Raw genomic sequence first — 16,565 nt, forward strand, 5'->3', positions numbered from 1 at the left:
TGTGCAGTCTCTGTCTCTGGAGGATTTCAAGAGTAAACTGAATCAAGCCCTGAGCAACCTGGTCTGACCTAATTAATGGCTGATGATCCGATGATTGTGCCTGGAGAAGGAGGTTGGACTAAAGACCTCCTGAGGTCCCTCCCCACCCTAAGTTGTCATACGATTCAATTTGTACTAAGCACAGGAAACCAGAAAGCTTTAGGAGAGCCATTGTCCACCTCGCTTGAATTTCATTTTTCCAGATGACCCTGCCCAGAATATATGTGCATTGTTCACTTTCACATACTTAAAAGCAAGACAGCGACTAACTTTTGAAAAGTTCCCTTCTAAAAATGCTAGACTGAGGAATTACATGTATTAGTGTAAGGTGTGGGTTTTTTTTTTTTTATGGTAAAGCCCTCTTACAATTTCAGAAGAAATCATCTTCCCCAATAAGGAGCTAAGGACAGAAACTCCTCAACAGCTGCTGTGTTTAAAGACAATGAGTTTCACAACTGCCAGACCCAGCTGCTGTTATTATGTCCCAGGAATTGGTTTGAACACTTAGTTTAACATTTTTCTTTTAGTCAGCTAGCTGTGGCCTGGCTAGAGGAATGTTTCTAAACATCTCAAGTTACCACAAAGTTGCAGGATTCTCTGAATTTAAGTCTGTGCAAAGAACCAGGATTCTGTGTGTGTGTAAGCCTATAGACTCTCATTTGGACCAAACAGTAAGAGAGAAGAGGATGTTGTTCACTTGGCTGTTCCTTGAGGTTGAGTCAGGAGGGGTGGAACAGAGCGAGCAGTTGGCCAAAGGTGAGGGTGCTGCTGAGCCCCTCCCAAGATGGGCTGGAGGCACTTGGCGCAGCAGCCTCTGGCCCTGGGGACGCTGGGGAGACTGAACGCTTGCAAGACGCAGCCTCGCATCTGACTCAGGGTTTGGAAAGGACTGTATTGATTGCAGTTGCTGCAGAGCAGTGTATTAGGCATGCTCAATTGGAAAGAGAAATAACAAGCTGTGTATGAAATCATCTTTGTTGCTAAGATGTCAAAATATCTGAAATGCATTCTGGCAACGTGGGAGGGAAAAGGTTAAGCAAAGGTACTGCATGTGGTGTCACAGTTACAGCCTCACCTGGGCCTCTGGCCAACAAAGCCAGTATTTCAGGTTGGATAGGATTCAGAAGAGGCTAGCCCTCCTCTTAAGTATGTTAGATCTGGCTGCTGTCTCTGGAGAAACTAGACTGGAAAACAGAAATGAGAGAAAAGTTGAGCCCAGGTGTCACCTTCAGTGCTGCTTTCTCTGAAGAAACTAGACTGGAAAACAGAAATGAGAGAAAAGTTGAGCCCGAGTGTCACCTTCAGTGCTGCTTTTCTGTGGAAACAGGGAAAATGCCATTGTGCTTCATCTGTGTATAGCCAAGCGAGAAAGATCACGCCACACGCATTCTTCAGGGCTGTTGTAGACTTGGCTTAGATGGGTCCCAGGGCACTGCCAGCCTTCTGAGGACCCTCGCTGACTCCTGGGAGCTACCAGTTGTACCAGAGTGGGGGTACAGTGCTTTGTGTTGGTAGCAACACTGAGCAGTCTGCCCACAGTTCTTCGCAGAGGATGGCTCCAGCCCCAGAAAGACTACCTGTGACTAGCAATTCTTACTTTCTTTTGGCTAGGCTTTTGCAGTACTGTGTATGTGAAGCACCATTGTAACTAGTCAGCAGAGTTCCTAGAGAAATTCCCTACAGAACAGCTAAGCCTTTGTGGATAGGAGGGCAGCTTGCCAAGCCATATTCAACCCCACTTGTGCCTTTACCTGCAGTTGAGAGAGGCTGTTATCTAAAACCCACGTTAGAGAATTTCATAAGTACTGGCATTTCCACCTGTGATTGATCCTGTCTCACCCGTGGTCCCCTCCTGTGGTCACCTGCTGGTTGTCCTTGCTGAAGGATTAATTTTCCCCAGTCATAAAACTACTAGCTCAGACATTTGCCAAGGTTATGAAGTGGGAGCTGGACCTTTAAGAGGCTCTGGCATAAGTCTGTTGGTGGTGATTTTTCCACATCAGAGAGAGGCATTGGAGCCAGGAGGATCACTTAGAGTGCAGTGGATGCTGTTGGCCTTTTTGGCTCAAAGTGATGGGGCATTGCACAAAGGAAACTTGATAACCAGGTTAGCTCTTTCTCCATGAGGAAAGGTCTTCTTACCTGTAGGGCTTTTTTTCTGCATCCTGCTTTAAGGAAGTTGGTATTGGCAACTCCCTTAGGCAAGACACAGAATTAGATGGATCCTTTTTTTGGGTCCAGAATATCTGCTCCTTTATTGCTACTGGCAGTGGAGAGACTACCTCTTTCTGTGCTTATGCAATGACTGCCATTATTCATCATGGTGCTGTTAGGAAGTTAAAGCAGTTATTTGCATTGGGCTCAGCACACAACCTCTGGAGTTGTCACAGCAGGCAGCTCAAGTTTGCTTTGCAGCTTCCCTTTGCTGCGATGAATGTGCTAACTTCAGAAATGCTGTCCTCACCTCGTGGCCTCTTTTGTAGTTAGTCTTTCTTAGAACCAGTAAGGCAATTTCCATCGCTCCAGCTTCTGCTTTTCTAACCCAGATGTTTCTTAAGCAATACCAAAATATGTGCGGCGCTTGCCGTGTGTAAACTTACGTGTGTGTGTGTGTGTTAATCAGAGGAAAGGGAAAAAAACCTTTTGTGGGCGATTCCTCTGCTTGGAATGCTGAGAGGGAAAGCTGGAATGCTTACTGAGCCACCAGTGGTTCTGGAGACAAACCATTTCTACTTCTTACTGACCAAAGAGACTAAGGGAATGGAGAAGTTCTGTAAGGAATAGTCAGTATGAGGTTAATGCATCATCTGTTGTTTTGTTGAAAGTTGGCAAGACAAGGTATACTTTTAATATCTGCCTCCTCCAACGCTTTCTAAAATGTGCTCATGCCCATCAAGGACCAACAGCACAAAGGTCCTGAGCTGATTTTTATGAAGCTGAAACACTGTCAGACTAACTATCTGCATCCTTAAGGATAGGAAAATGGAACTCCACAAAGCTGCTGGTGAGGAAGAGAAATAGATTTACACAAATACAAAGCAAGAATCGGAGATGATCAGTCTCCAGTGATGGAGAGCCTAGAGTTCTCAGAGGCTCCTGTCTCTTGTCTAAGGTGGGAGGTGATGCATATAGCCTTGTGTGTACTGATCAGAGGGGATTCATTGTTCAGCTGTTTGCCTTTCTCTCTTGTTAGTCTGCTCACACAGCCCTGTCGCAAACACCGGATATCAGGGCTGTGCAGAAGCTACAGCTTCACTCGTGTGACTCGGAGGATATTGGGAGTCACCTACGTATCAGCCAGATGTCACCGCCTCTCTGCAAAGAGCACATGCAGTTAGTGAGGGTGCTTCACTCAGCAGTGTAAGAAACTGCTTGTTGGGGGTCTGGGATTTTTACCTATTAATATTTGTTCTTTTTTCATTTAAGCTTATTTACCATCCCGATTTAACTGTAAATTTTAGAGGCTAGAGAAGCATTAACCCAAAGACACACCAGTTCCCAGCTGCATAAATAACAGCAGATTTGTCTTCTTACTTGAACATGCTAATTCCTTGTCTTTCCACCTCAGATTTAAGAGATCCAGATCTCTGTGTTCCTGAGAAGGTAACTCTTTGGGCTTGCTGGAGCTGGCAGGTAAAACAGCACAGCTTCCCCTGCATCCTGTCCTTGCCAGCTTTCAAGTATTTTGCCTTAAAATAAGTAAATACATGTTTATGTTAGAATTTGGCAAATACTAAGGTATTTTCTGCCAGGCATCTTTTATGAAAGCTGTTTGCAATTTTGAGTTAAATTTTTAGTAATTAGAAGTTAACATCTCTTGGAGAAGACAAGTGGAGCATTCTTGGGACCAGAGAAGGCTTTGCTGTTTTTGTCAGACTAACCGTGACCTGGAGCAGCAAAAGGATGATTCTTCATTTCAAAGTGCAATGGGGAAGCTGCTGACCCTCTGCAACATACTTTGAATTCCTACATTCAGTTTGGAGCTGGGGCTGAATGGGAAGAATAATTGGAAAGAAAGAAGCTAGGGATAGAATTAGCAGTTCTTTTCTAACATTTGTGTTTTTGAAGCAATGGTAGAAGCAGCTTCGTCTTCTGCTTTCACAGTAAAGGTTCTCCAAATATCCTCTAGGAAATGGCATTTCAGTTCTTTACTAGATTTCCGCATGGAATAATGCATTTCCCATTTCTGCTTTCATTGTCCTGTGCATCTTTGGTGAATGATTACAAAGCAATGTATATTAATCCAATTATCGTAAGTAAAGTATGATTAGTGTCATTGGTGTATGTTGGTGCAAGAGAGCAGCTCTAGTTCCTAGACACAGGGATGGACGTTCCCTCTGCAGTGCGTCCAGGTACATTAAGTATCACAAAGTGTAATGGGAAATTCTTACGGAATGCCAGCAGCTACCGTGGATTTGGGAGGAAACAAGGGAGTTCATTTTGCAAAGAATCAGCTGTTTGAATTGCAGATCACATAGCCAAGGGTTCTGCTTGCCTTGGTGATACACTTCATGGTTTTCTGTGTTCTGCTTTTTTCATAAGAGCTTCTTGCAGAGAGTTACCTTGCATAAACTTGCCTGCTGGGAGTGTTGTGGGATTACTGCAGTTTCAGTCTTTCTGTTGTCTTGGTGATCCATGCAGAGTAATACAGCATCAGAAAACCAGGAAGGGTGGTACAGTAAACCTTTATTTTTGTGTTTTGTGTAGAGAGAGGAAGTTTTATTGAATTAATTGTCATTTTAATAGCCATAAATTCTTATGTGTGTCCATTGAGATCTACTATCTGTAGTGACTGAGGCAAATACCAACTTGAAGAGTGCTGCACTGGCAGGAAGTAAACATACATTCTAGCTGGCATTCTTTGTTTTGGAGATGTTAACTCTCTCATGCTCAACCCCTGAACTAGTTCTGACTTTATTTAAAAAAAAAAACAAAAACCAAAGCCAAAACCAAACAAACTGACCCCACCTTTTCAGACCTTACCAGTGATACATTGATCTAAATGTTGGCTGTATCCATTTTAATCTGCAGTTAAATACAACGAGCGATCCTGCCTTATGTTTCTTAAAACTATTACTGTTGTGTAACTGTAGCATACATCCTGCGTTTCTAGAGGCCCTGCGTTCCTAGACACTGGCAGATGTCTTCAGACTGTATTTAGTGTTTATTTTAAGTGAATTAGAAGCTTTCAAAAGGTTTGGTTGGCAGTCCTGCAGGGAAAGACCTGTACAAGACAATTTGGATGTTTGGCCTTGACAAATATCCAGACATTTTGAGTAGGGCTGGTGTTAATCTACAGTGCCTACTGCTTGAAGGAGCAGCTTTCAGAAACATCTCCCAAGACGGTAGGTTTTGAAATTTGCCTTTTGACAGAAGGACTGACAAAGCCAATGAAGACTGCATAATTGGAAAAGTGCTGTTTGTAATTCAGTAGATTTAATGAGGGATTGGAAATTAATTCTATTGATGCAAAACACCTACAGGAAGCAGAAGACTAGACTGCTTAACTTAGACACTCGAATTATCTTCAGTTGAAGGTTAGCTGGATAAAGATCCAATGCAGCAATGCATCTGTTTTAATGGATGGATTTGTGTAAGCACAGAGGAGTGCAGATCACGGAGCACTAGTTGATTGGGGCACACTTGGATGAGTCATTGATGGGATGTAGTAGGAATGTAGCCAGCATCACAGACGTGCTCATACTATGTACCCAGTTTGGGAAATATTGGCTTGTAGTGGAAGAACATGAGGAGGAGGGTTACAAAAAGCTGTAAGAGATGCCAAGTCTTATTGTTCATGACTCACCAAGGCAGTGGCAGCTTGTACTTGCTGCTCCCTGACTAATGCAGGGGTTATTCCTGAGCATTCAAAGAATATTGGAGGTTACTAGTTCAGAATTTTTACGCATTATATCATTCTGTTGCAATGACTGACTCATTGGGTCAGTTTATTTAGCAAGTAAGCAGTGGTAAGCAAGGGAACTGTAACAGGGTATATCTGCATTGGCTCAGCTGACAGTACAGTTTGCTCCCCGTTCTAATTACTTCTTGATAAGTTCTATCTCCTTTCTTGGAGGCAGAGCACAGCAGTACCTGTAGGCAGTCTGAGTGTCTTAAACAGAAAATTAGTTGGTGGGGGTGTGTGTGGGATTTATTTTGAGGATAAAAAACAACTCCATTATTTCCTGAAATCTCATTTTATGTGGCTTTTTGTACACGAAACAGTATCTGTTATCTGTAAAGCAGAGTGCTGTAGGCTGTGTAGAAAGGGAAAAGGCCAATCTGGAAGAATCAGTCTTTAGGTGTCACACACACACTCTGAGGATGTTTGTCCCTAAATACCGCCGTTTTTCTGAGTGCAAAATAGGCATAGCATTGCCCAACAAAGACAAACAGTTAAAGGCAGTTCTAATGTCTTATTTTTCCCTAGCTACTTAAGTCTTTCGTGAGTCTGTCAGTCACTAGCATCAGGAACAGAACGTTGCCTGTAGTAGTAAACACTTGCATCATCAGGAAAATGATTACCTGGATATATATTTGCTAAGAGATAGGATTTTCGTATGGCAAGGCATGCCTGAGAAAGCAAGAGAATGATACTATGTTGTATTCCTCCAAATATTTTAATTCATAAGAATATTCACTTTCTTGTGTATTCTAGTTGGCTATCATACAAGTTCTCAGTATGATGAAACTGAATGTTTACAGATTTTCAGTAAGACTTTGAAAGAAACGGTATATAATGCAGAGTGCTTTTTTTACCTTGGGCCGAACTCTTTATGTAGAATATAGGCCCTGGGTTGTGTGAATTTGTCCTACATCCCCACATAGGTGACAGCAGATCCTAGACATAGTTAAAACCTTGTTAAAAGGATTTTTATTTATTTATTTTAAAGCTTGCCTGTGATGAGATACTACCAGCACTTGAGTTTGCTGATGCAAGGTGACAGATCTCAAAGGGTTCAAGACTCAGGACAGACAGATGTCTTCCATACGCCGTAAGGTGTTAAATCATGAGGAATACTCCCTATTCTGAAGCAAAAAGAAACTGCCTTACTTTTAGTTTTACCAGGAAATAACTGAGTTTGATTTCAGCGCTTAAAAATATTTCAAATGGAAGACATTTTTCTGCATTCTTACATAAATTAGTTTGCATGTTTCTCTAGGTTACAGTGAAGACATCATCTCTCAGAGAAGCAACTATAGTTTGGAACCTTCTGTAGGGGGGGAATATAATGTAATATAATATTCTTTCTAAAAGGTTTTATGCTAATCAGCTGTAATACATTTAACTAGTCTGGTCTTTTCAGTCAGGAGTGGTGGGCTTCACTGTTTCTAAAACCCACTGAAGTTACTCTGTGATTTTTCAGACCTGGCAGACATTCATTATGAACGTATCTATGTTCAAAACTTGCCTGTAGAACTGTGCTGCCACCTTCGTGATGATCCTGTCCACTGCCCCTGTACAGTACTGCACTAATTCATGTATCGTTGATACACGATACTGCTATGAACACACATTCTGATGTCACTTTTGGTGTCGTCTTGTCATGAGGTTATGGATCTTCTCAGCATCTTGCAGCGCAAAGTTGCAGTCTGGAAGGATTTGCAAATAGGAGTACATCACCTAGAGGAATAATTTCTGTGGAGTTAGGCCTTTGTGAAAAGAGAGGGTAGAGAGAAGATTGGCAATCTGGGGTATGTCTATGGGTTGCCTGTGCTAGTGAAACAGTCAAGATAAGCTTCCTTCAGAAGGAATGTGGTGTTCAAACTGTTTTAGAGTGGATTGGAGGAACTGATTTGGTTTGAATTGATGCTACCAAGATGCTGTTAAGGAGCTGAAAGACCATGGGCATTTTAGAGGGCTTATCTCCTCTTCTTGCTCCAAGGACACATCATGTCTTTTGTTGTTAGCTGAAGAAGTCAAATTCACTGAACTCCTTGATTTGCAGTCCCTCAGCTTAGAAAGTCATTTAGAAAGCTATGTTCCCTGCCTGATTTTAGCTCTTGTCTGGAGGATCTTTCTCCTGATGTGGAGAGAAGCGCTGTTACAACTGGAGCCCAAGGCACTGCTGATTCATGTACATTATCTGCCTCCTGCACTGTGAAATCATTTGGCACAAGCAAGATTTCTCCTGCTGCAGTCTGCCCCACCCTATCTAGGCCTTCTAGAAAACATCCTCTTGTAAAAAAAAAAGTCTTTGCCTTCTGAAGAGTCCATAGCTTATTGCTGAAGGATTTGAACTTAGGTAGTGTTTCCTTATACTACAGGAAAGTCCTCCCAGTAGCAAGACTTGTGGTGAAATGACTACCATTTTTTGAGGAAGAAATATTCAAGGCTCTGCGAACAGTACTGAACACTGGAAAGCTAGCAGAAACATGCACACGAATCCCACCTGTGTGGCAACGACCATCGTGAAATGAAAGACTACTGAGAGTCCATGGTTACCTAAAGAGAAAATCTGTGTGCTGTTTTTACAGTAAGCTGTGAGGACATCTTGAAGTCTTCACTAAAACATCTCCCAAACAAATGCAATAACCTTTATGGTTAAGAACACTAAATCTTTGCTCGCTAGTTTTTTCTTGTTCCAAGATTGCCAGGAACCGTGAGGAAAAGTAGAGAAGTGTGCTGATTACTTAGGATGTAGAGATTTCAGTAAGAGTAGGCAAGCAGAAATCATCACGAGAAAGGGAACAGTGCAGAGAAGCATCCCTGTTTGATGCTCAGCAGAGATCAAATGCTGTGTCCAGATTAAGAAGGAGACACTTCAAGATCCTGCTTCTCCAGTTGTCTGGGTCAGCTACCTAAAATAGAGTGTGCTCTGTCTACCTGCTGGCACACATATTCCTTTTCTGTCTGTGGAAATGAAGCAGGGATGGAAAATGAATTGCTAGCACATGCCCAACTTTTACTTCACTGTAGGGTCAAACTGTGGCTGGAGCAAACACACACTGAGACTTAGCCTGTTACAGATTTTGCTCCACGAGTTTAAAGTAAGGCCCTTTAGGCTACCTTGTAGACAGCAGGGGAAGGAAAAAAAGGGATTAATACTTGTGAAAAAGTTTTTGTGAGTGTTTTGTGTTTTGTATCTAGTCTTGCTTTTATTGCTTAGATGTCTGAGCAGGAAGAGAGAATTCACTGTTAACTGTCATTATAATCGGGGATATTGCATAGCTGTGGCAATTGGGGATCATTTTGTGGCCTTTTCAATTGTTTGTAGTGTCTGTTTTTAACATGGGAATGCTTGAATTATCTGCTTTCTCCTTAAAGGGACCATTGAGCTTTTTCTTCCATCAGCTAAGTGATTACAAGGCTAGTGGAGAGGAGTATAGGTAATTTCCTTTCAGCAAAGGGTGGCCTAGTAGATCAAGTGACTATTAAGCACCCACTCTGCTTGAAGAGTGGGAGGAAAAATTAAGAGCTTGGCTTTGGTTTGGTTTACTCCCAAACTTGGTTTATTGGAGGCACGCTCCCAGCAGCTTTGAGTCTAGTCAAACACAGTGACACAGAGGTGGGCATTGTTGCTTCCAGACTGCGATTTTTGATGAACAAATATTTCTTGCCTAAAAGGAAGCATTTTCTTAGCAATTTTGCATTATGCTTTTGTTACTAGTGCAGGAAGTGCCTGAGGGGTAGACAAGGCTTCTCCTGGACTTTCCCGTTTGCGCTTCCTGTGGTCAACTTAAAATACAGTGCTAAATGATGTTTAGAAAGTTTTTAAAGAGGCGAGGTTAGCAAGAAATGGCTTTGAACTTTACGTAGTTGAGAATCAGCCTCTACATTTCTATGTTATTGCTGCCTCAGTGAAACTCCTGGCTTCTTTTTGGAAATGGTGGATTTCATTGTAAAGAGCAAACTGATAACGATTATTAGTGGGCAGAGCCTAAAAACTTTAATCCAAGGCTGTAGTTAGATACGTGGGAGCTGTACTCTGTAAACTAGATTAAACAGGCAGTGCCTGCCTCCCCTTGTGCCAACACTGTGCCAGAATTAGTGTGGCGTGGCTGTGAACTGGCAGCTCGGAGAGCTGGCCAGGCTGTTGGACCTGTGCACACGGAAGCAAAGCAGCGATGCGGTAGAATTTGTGTCATTGTGTACTGCTTGTATTTCCTTGCAGTTCTTTTCTTTGAATTTCTGCAGATGGTCTGAGGCTGTTTATCACACTCCTGTATGGGCGCAGAGTTCGCGTGATGGCCAGCACGGAGCGAAGCATTGTATGTGTTCCTCAGGTAAAGGTGAGGGCAACGTGGGTGAATAGACTCTGTTCTAGTCTTGACTGCAAGTGCTGCAGAGTCATCTGGGAGCGAAGGCCAGGCCAGTCTCGGTCTCTAGCACCGCACAGCGGTGTGCGGGACTCAGCATGTTGGAACTACCTGAGCGCGCTCTGTCCTGCTCGTTCATTGTGAGCCGAATGCTTTGGGCTATTGGTTGCTGCCACAAATGCTCAGAGACAGCTATTCTAGAATCTGTTTCGTGTTTGAGGGGCTGATTGACAAGATGGTTGGTATTTTCTATGTCACAGTTTCTACTCCAGCTCACATTGCTTGTTTTCAGTCCAGTTTGCCTTCAGCTGCAAACGTGCCTGTGAGGGTATGAAGTTGCATTTCAAAGGCATTGCTAATCTCTCATATATAGCTGTAACTGTAGCAGCTTCTTTTAAAAACGGGCATTCTATGGCGATTCATGCCAAAAAGCGTGACCAGACTTGACTAACTGATATTGTTGAACACCAGGGTTTGATGGTAGATAACGTTCATTTTTGTTATCCGTAATTTTATGCTTATAAACGTAACAGTGTAGGGTTTTTATTTTCTGTCATAACATCAGAAAACTGTTATTTGCATTTAGTTGCATGGTAATAGGCTGTTGGAAATATGTTCATAATGTATGTGTAAAAGTAAATAAGGCCAGTGAAACAGCATGTGTGCTTGTCCTCAGTACCCTGAGCCTCACCTCTCTCCTTCTTACAGTGTCTCTTTAATCAGCTGACAACAGAGCTTGTGTCACAAAGCCATCAGTCTTAGAAATAGTTTTGGTCTTGTAGGAATCCTGCTGAAAGACTGTAAGGTCCACATAGATGGTCTGGAATACAAGTCACTTCCTAGTTCTCTGACTCACTCCCGTAGATGAACAACTTCATGACTTTTAAATAACTGCTTATGAATCATCTGGAGGGCTGTAAAGGAAGATGTGTGGCACTCGTTTTCGTGCCAATGCTTTACTCCAACTGTGACAGGATATTAGTGGATCGTAAACAAGGGAGAAGAGCGCTTACATGAACATCTGCAGGAGCACTGGGACTTCACAGAGTAGAAGTGGCACAAAACGTAGAATCTCTTTGCTTTTTCTTGTTAGAATTTTTTGGCTTTGTGTAGCCTTTGCATGTTAGTATTTCTTTCCTTGAATCACTGGCCTGTTATTCATGTCTTGATGATTACACTTCTATCCATGATTTTACTTTTTCTCATCTTGCATAGCTTTAAGCTTCTACACTTTCTCACGCCTTAACAGTACAACAGAGCCGAGGTTACACACCTATGCTGTATTAAGTTAGGCTTTGGGTCACAGCCTGAAATGCTATGCTGAGTGTTACAGAGGGCTAGAAAAAGTGTCCCTACTGCACTCTTCATTTTAATGTGGTCTGCACTGTGAGATGGGCACAAGATCTCTGTGCTCTGCAGAGGTGGGGTTTCTTCAGGCTCTTCAAAAAATGTATTGATGTTTGTTCTGTCCTGCTGCTGCTGCAGCATGCTCTCAAATTTCCCTTCTGAGAAGGCTCAAAAGATGAGGGGCAGTGTCCTAACGGAGCACAGCTCATTTCCGTCACTGAGGCTCTTCTTGCTAACTTTTGCCCACTTGTTTGCATGAGAGCATGGGTCATTACGGTTTACTTGGTGTCGTGAAGCTGTAATGATTCAGCTCAGAAAAGCTGTATTTACAGTCAGCCAAATGAAACACACAAGTACACATAAGGATCTAAAGCAGAGGGCTTGTCCTTCTGATTTTTGGAATGCAATATAGTGGTATGTTCTAAAAACCACTGTGGATGTTCCTGTTTAAATTCTGTGTTAGGCAAGAGACTGTGATATGTGTAATTCTTGAGTAACGTGGCAGATGTCCAATGTTCCAAGAAATCTGGCTGACAAATTTTTTATTGTGTCATAGTCTTTGCTGAGTCATTTCGAAGAAAAATTAAATATCTTTCATGTTGTACATGATCTTCAGTGACACTATGAGCAAAATGTAAATTCTAAATCCACTTACATTGTTTCTGTGACAGGAGGTCAGTACTTTTTTACATAATATGAAATTACAAATGCAGTAGAGTAATAGCCTGTTTGCATCTCAGTTTTCCATTTTGTAAAATGGAGTGATTCAGTGGAATTAGAATGGAATACAGTAATGTGGTTAAAGCATTCTGTATCGTATTACCCATTTATGAGTTATCAGTGGTGGTGCTTCAGTCTCCAAACACAGCTTAAAATGCTGTTTGAATAGGATAGTATGGCATATAAGATAGTTTGTATAGGAAAATGTTTTTTTACTCACGTAATAGTATTGACTTGGGAGTGAAAACCCTGCTGACTTGTCAAACTATACCCACAGTCATATGGGAACTTGAAGATTATTTGAAGACTTCTAACCATTTTGAAGTGAAGAGCCTGGTCTGGCTGATCAGGTCTGATCTGTAGAAACCTGAGTTTTGCCTCGTAACCCAGAGGAGTCAGGAGTCTACTGGTGTACGTTGCTGTGAATGAAAAAGCTCATATCCAGTGATGAGGAGAGTACTTGTGGCCAGAATAGCTGGCCCAGGAATGTTCCCGTCAGCTTTGTGAGGAAGATTTTTGAGTCATGTCCAGGGATTTTCAGTGCGTCACTAAGTTATGTGGCTGGCTGTTCATAGACTGGACAGTCCTCGAGAAATGTGTGCTTTTCCAGTCAGATGCATAATCCTACTGCTGCCTTAGGTCAATGGCAGATTTTTCAGCCTCTTTAATGAGACTGGGAGTTGGATACCGGCTCACCATCTCAGAAGAGTGCACAGGTTGCTCTCCAGTTTGAATGGGGCTCCCATGCCTTTAACCAGCTACACAACAAGTACTGCTTACTTTATAGGTAAGCAGCTCAGAAGGTGGAAGGTTTGGTTAATATACGTCTTCTCAGTCAGCCGTGGTAGGCATTTTGTGGGGTTCCCCACCCCACCTCCCATTTGGGATTCGCCTGTGTATGCCAGAAAAGGTCTCACTTGGTGTTTTCGAGGTTATGGTCTTTGAGGAAGATGACATTTCCCAGACTTTGCAGGCACATCAGTCTCTTCAGGTCCTATAGTTGTTGATTAATCTGTGAACTGGATGCTGTGCTCCAGAAGACACAGAGCAGGAAGGATTCGGCTGTCCAAATATAGACTTCTGCTTTGGAGCTGGTTGTCTCGGTTTCCTTGGTAGTCAGTGGAGAGAAACAGGTGTTGCTGGGGTATGACTCATCCTATCCAAGGCCGTGTCCCAATAACTGTCTGGCCACTCAGACCGTCAGAAACAATGCGGTCAAAGTTTCATTAGAGCAGGACTCATTCATGCCAGGACTAAATATTCCACGTTTTCTTCGTGATCTCAGAGCGCGTTCGCAATTAGCTGAAAATTACATTATGTTTATTTGACCCATGCATATTCCTCTTGAAAATAATAGCTTGATTACTGTTGTGATAGGTTTTCATTGGCTAAACTAGGTGGATTTTTTCCTTACGTTAGAGAAGTTTTGTGTTGCAGGAAGCTCTGCATGCTTATGGCTCTATGCTGTAGCTCTCATTTTCAAGTGTGCCAAAAAGGCTGGTCTTCAACGGTAGTCTTAAGAGATCAATCTTCCTCTGTTAACCAGTCTTGGTGAACAAATCCTGGCAATATTCCTCTTTCAGGATCTTGATAGAATCCTCTCAGACTTCTAATGTTTCTTCTAGTATATGAAACCAGACTGGAAGAATTGCCAGAGTGTTAATTTACTACCTGATGTCTGTCTCCTGGAGGAAGAGGGAAAAAAAAATGGAAAGCAGTAGTCTCCCACTGGAATCTTGGCTTGAGGTGAATAGATGAATGACAACATCTCTGTTCAGCAGTGGGGCCTCTCTGACCTTTTGCTTCCTGTTGAGTTGTGAAACAACAAAGTAAACATTTAACTGAATGTAGCAGCCTGAGACAATTGGCCCTATTGTAGAAGGAACACCAGACCCTTCTCTCTCTGCATAAATTCTCTTCGCTGGCAATGCTAATAGAACTGCAGTGGAAGAAAGCCAGGCCTTTCATTGGGCAAGACCCAAGTTTAAGCAGAAATACAAGTAGCATGTGTCTTGGTCCCTGAAAGTGTCCTGGATGCAGCAGGGCTGCTGAGGATTGCCCACGGCTCATTCAAAAGTATTTTGTTTGTAGCATAGGAAATCAGTTTGCAATACCAAAGTCTTCAAAGCTCTGCCATTGGGGTTGGTAGGAGTGGTTGGATATGGCATCATTTTTTTTTACTGATATAACCATTCCAGAGTGGAATTGCTGAGATGTGCTCCTTGTAGAGAGAGGAGTCATTCTTCAAACTTGTTTCCTTGATCCCATAGCACTGCCATGATTCTGCATTCCTAGCTGAGGTAGGTAGGCTCCTCAACATGAATAAAACCACTAGTTCTATAATGCTATAAATTTACTTGAATTTATTGTTAATCCAACTCAGATTTAATAGTCTATTCTCTTGTTCGAGGCTCACCAGTTCACACCGGCCTTCAACTATGCTTTGTGATGATCTGTCATAATGTTGGAGCCTGCATAACCTCCTGCTGAAGAAGACCTGGCTAATACTGATGCACTGCTGCTGACCTTGTGTATTTCCAGATATAGTGCACGAGAACATTTTGTCCTGCCTTTGAAATACTGCCTACTGTACATGTAAGTAAACATTACAAGTAGAAAGAGACAGTCTGGAAATACATTCATTTTAATGGTAGTTCTGCCCATCTGATCAATCTGCTGCCCTACTTTATTTATTGTGGGCCTTTTTTATTTTAGAGCAGATTGGCAAGTAAATTGCTTTTAAACAGATTACATGTCAGTAAGGATGGTACATGTTTAATGGACATTTAACGCACTTATATTTGTAAGGAGTTTTACTTTCTCCTCTCGAGTGTGCTAGAATGCAGATGCCAGTCTCTTCTGACTTCCTGTAATTAATTTGGTAGTCAGATTGAATGAAATCTACATTTGGAATACTGTTACTTTCCAAGAATGTTGGTCTTCTGCAAAAAAAAAATCAGTGTATCAGCTGCACGAAGATCTTCCTTCTATCCATCCCTTGGTCCCCAGAGAGCCTTTTCCTCTCTACAGCACTTGTATATTCTCAGTCTATTCAGTCAAGAGGGTTGTCTTGTGGAGTATTTTAGTTTACTTTTATTATTGTTTTCCTATTAAGTGGAAAAAAATATTATTTGAAGTGGTGGTCGTATAGTTGAGGGGCACTTCAGTATTATCTGCAGGTTTTCTGCTTGCTTTAATTCTCAATTCATTTTGTGCGCATATCTAATTAGTGTACTGGTAGTCTCTCTGCAGATGTTTCTACCAATGTATCTTTGCAATAACATTTCTTAGTGAAATGGGTCTGTACAGACAATCCTTATCTTAAAAAGTTAAGAGAGTTAGGGACCAATGATGGCTGCATATTGTACCATCTCTGCCATTGAGCTCTAGCTACAGACAGTTCTCGCTTTGGGTGATCCTTGAAATTAATTACTTCTGTCAGGTATGCAGAATTAGAATATTACAGGGAAAATGTCAAAAAACCAACTAAATAGGTGGTATATACACAGCTGGCCACAGAGCCCTGCCATTTTGTGAATGGGAAAGTCTTAGTTGTTTTGGACTCCCTTCCTGGATCCACTTCCTTTTTCTCTGAGACAGTCCCCTAGATGGTTTCCACAAGCATGTATTTCCCAAGCTGTTTGCTAGGGGGACTTTTAAATGTCATGTACTTTGATCTGCCAAGTCCCTAGCCTCACAAGGCAAACTTGTCACTTCTCTGTGAGAAAAATTAAGGGCTTTAAAACTGACACTTCCCCAGTTTTTCAAACATATTGCTCCTTCGTTCATTCTTCCAGCACCACCCAATGTAAATGAGTTCCTGCTAGTCACAGAAGAATTTTTTTGTAACCCGGTATGCAATGATGTATTCTGAGTCCAGTGTTCATTAAATTGTTGTACCTTCGTGTTCATAATGTCATTGTACATCAGTTCTTTCTCAGATGGGCACCTATAAGCTGCCTAGGAGATGTCTTACAGATCTCTTTAAATTCTTGTGACTTAGACCTACCAAAGTTCTCATGTCTTCTGTTTTGTGAGGCTCCATTTGAATGAGGATGAACTTGAAGAGCTGCAGTTCAGACAGTAGTCTTAAATTACTAAGCTCTCATTGAAATGAATTTTCTTCAAGGTTTGTTGCTTTCTTACTCTTGCCACCATGATCACTGCTATGCTGAGCTCTCCTAATGTTTTATTACTGC

At 42.1% G+C, this 16,565-nt stretch overlaps 1 protein-coding gene across 27 annotated transcripts in view; it reads left to right on the forward strand.

Moving 5' to 3' along the window:
• The window catches only part of SLC45A1 (solute carrier family 45 member 1), an 87,278-nt gene that overhangs the window by 34,199 nt on the left and 36,514 nt on the right, over nucleotides 1-16,565 (forward strand). For 14 of the 27 annotated variants that reach the window (XM_068414439.1, XM_068414440.1, XM_068414441.1 and 11 more), the window contains 2 exons: nucleotides 10,178-10,272; nucleotides 14,777-14,961. The exons of 1 other annotated variant lie outside the window; for it this stretch is intronic. The gene's annotated coding sequence lies outside the window, so the exon portion shown is untranslated. Of the gene's footprint in view, nucleotides 1-3,232; nucleotides 3,400-3,653; nucleotides 3,673-8,429; nucleotides 8,517-10,154; nucleotides 10,273-14,776; nucleotides 14,962-16,565 lie in introns of those variants that run through there. 12 more of the 27 variants (XM_068414431.1, XM_068414430.1, XM_068414417.1 and 9 more) reach the window with 11 other exon arrangements.

The sequence above is a fragment of the Nyctibius grandis genome, chromosome 17 (assembly GCF_013368605.1).
Source record: "Nyctibius grandis isolate bNycGra1 chromosome 17, bNycGra1.pri, whole genome shotgun sequence".
Lineage (NCBI taxonomy): Eukaryota > Metazoa > Chordata > Aves > Nyctibiiformes > Nyctibiidae > Nyctibius > Nyctibius grandis.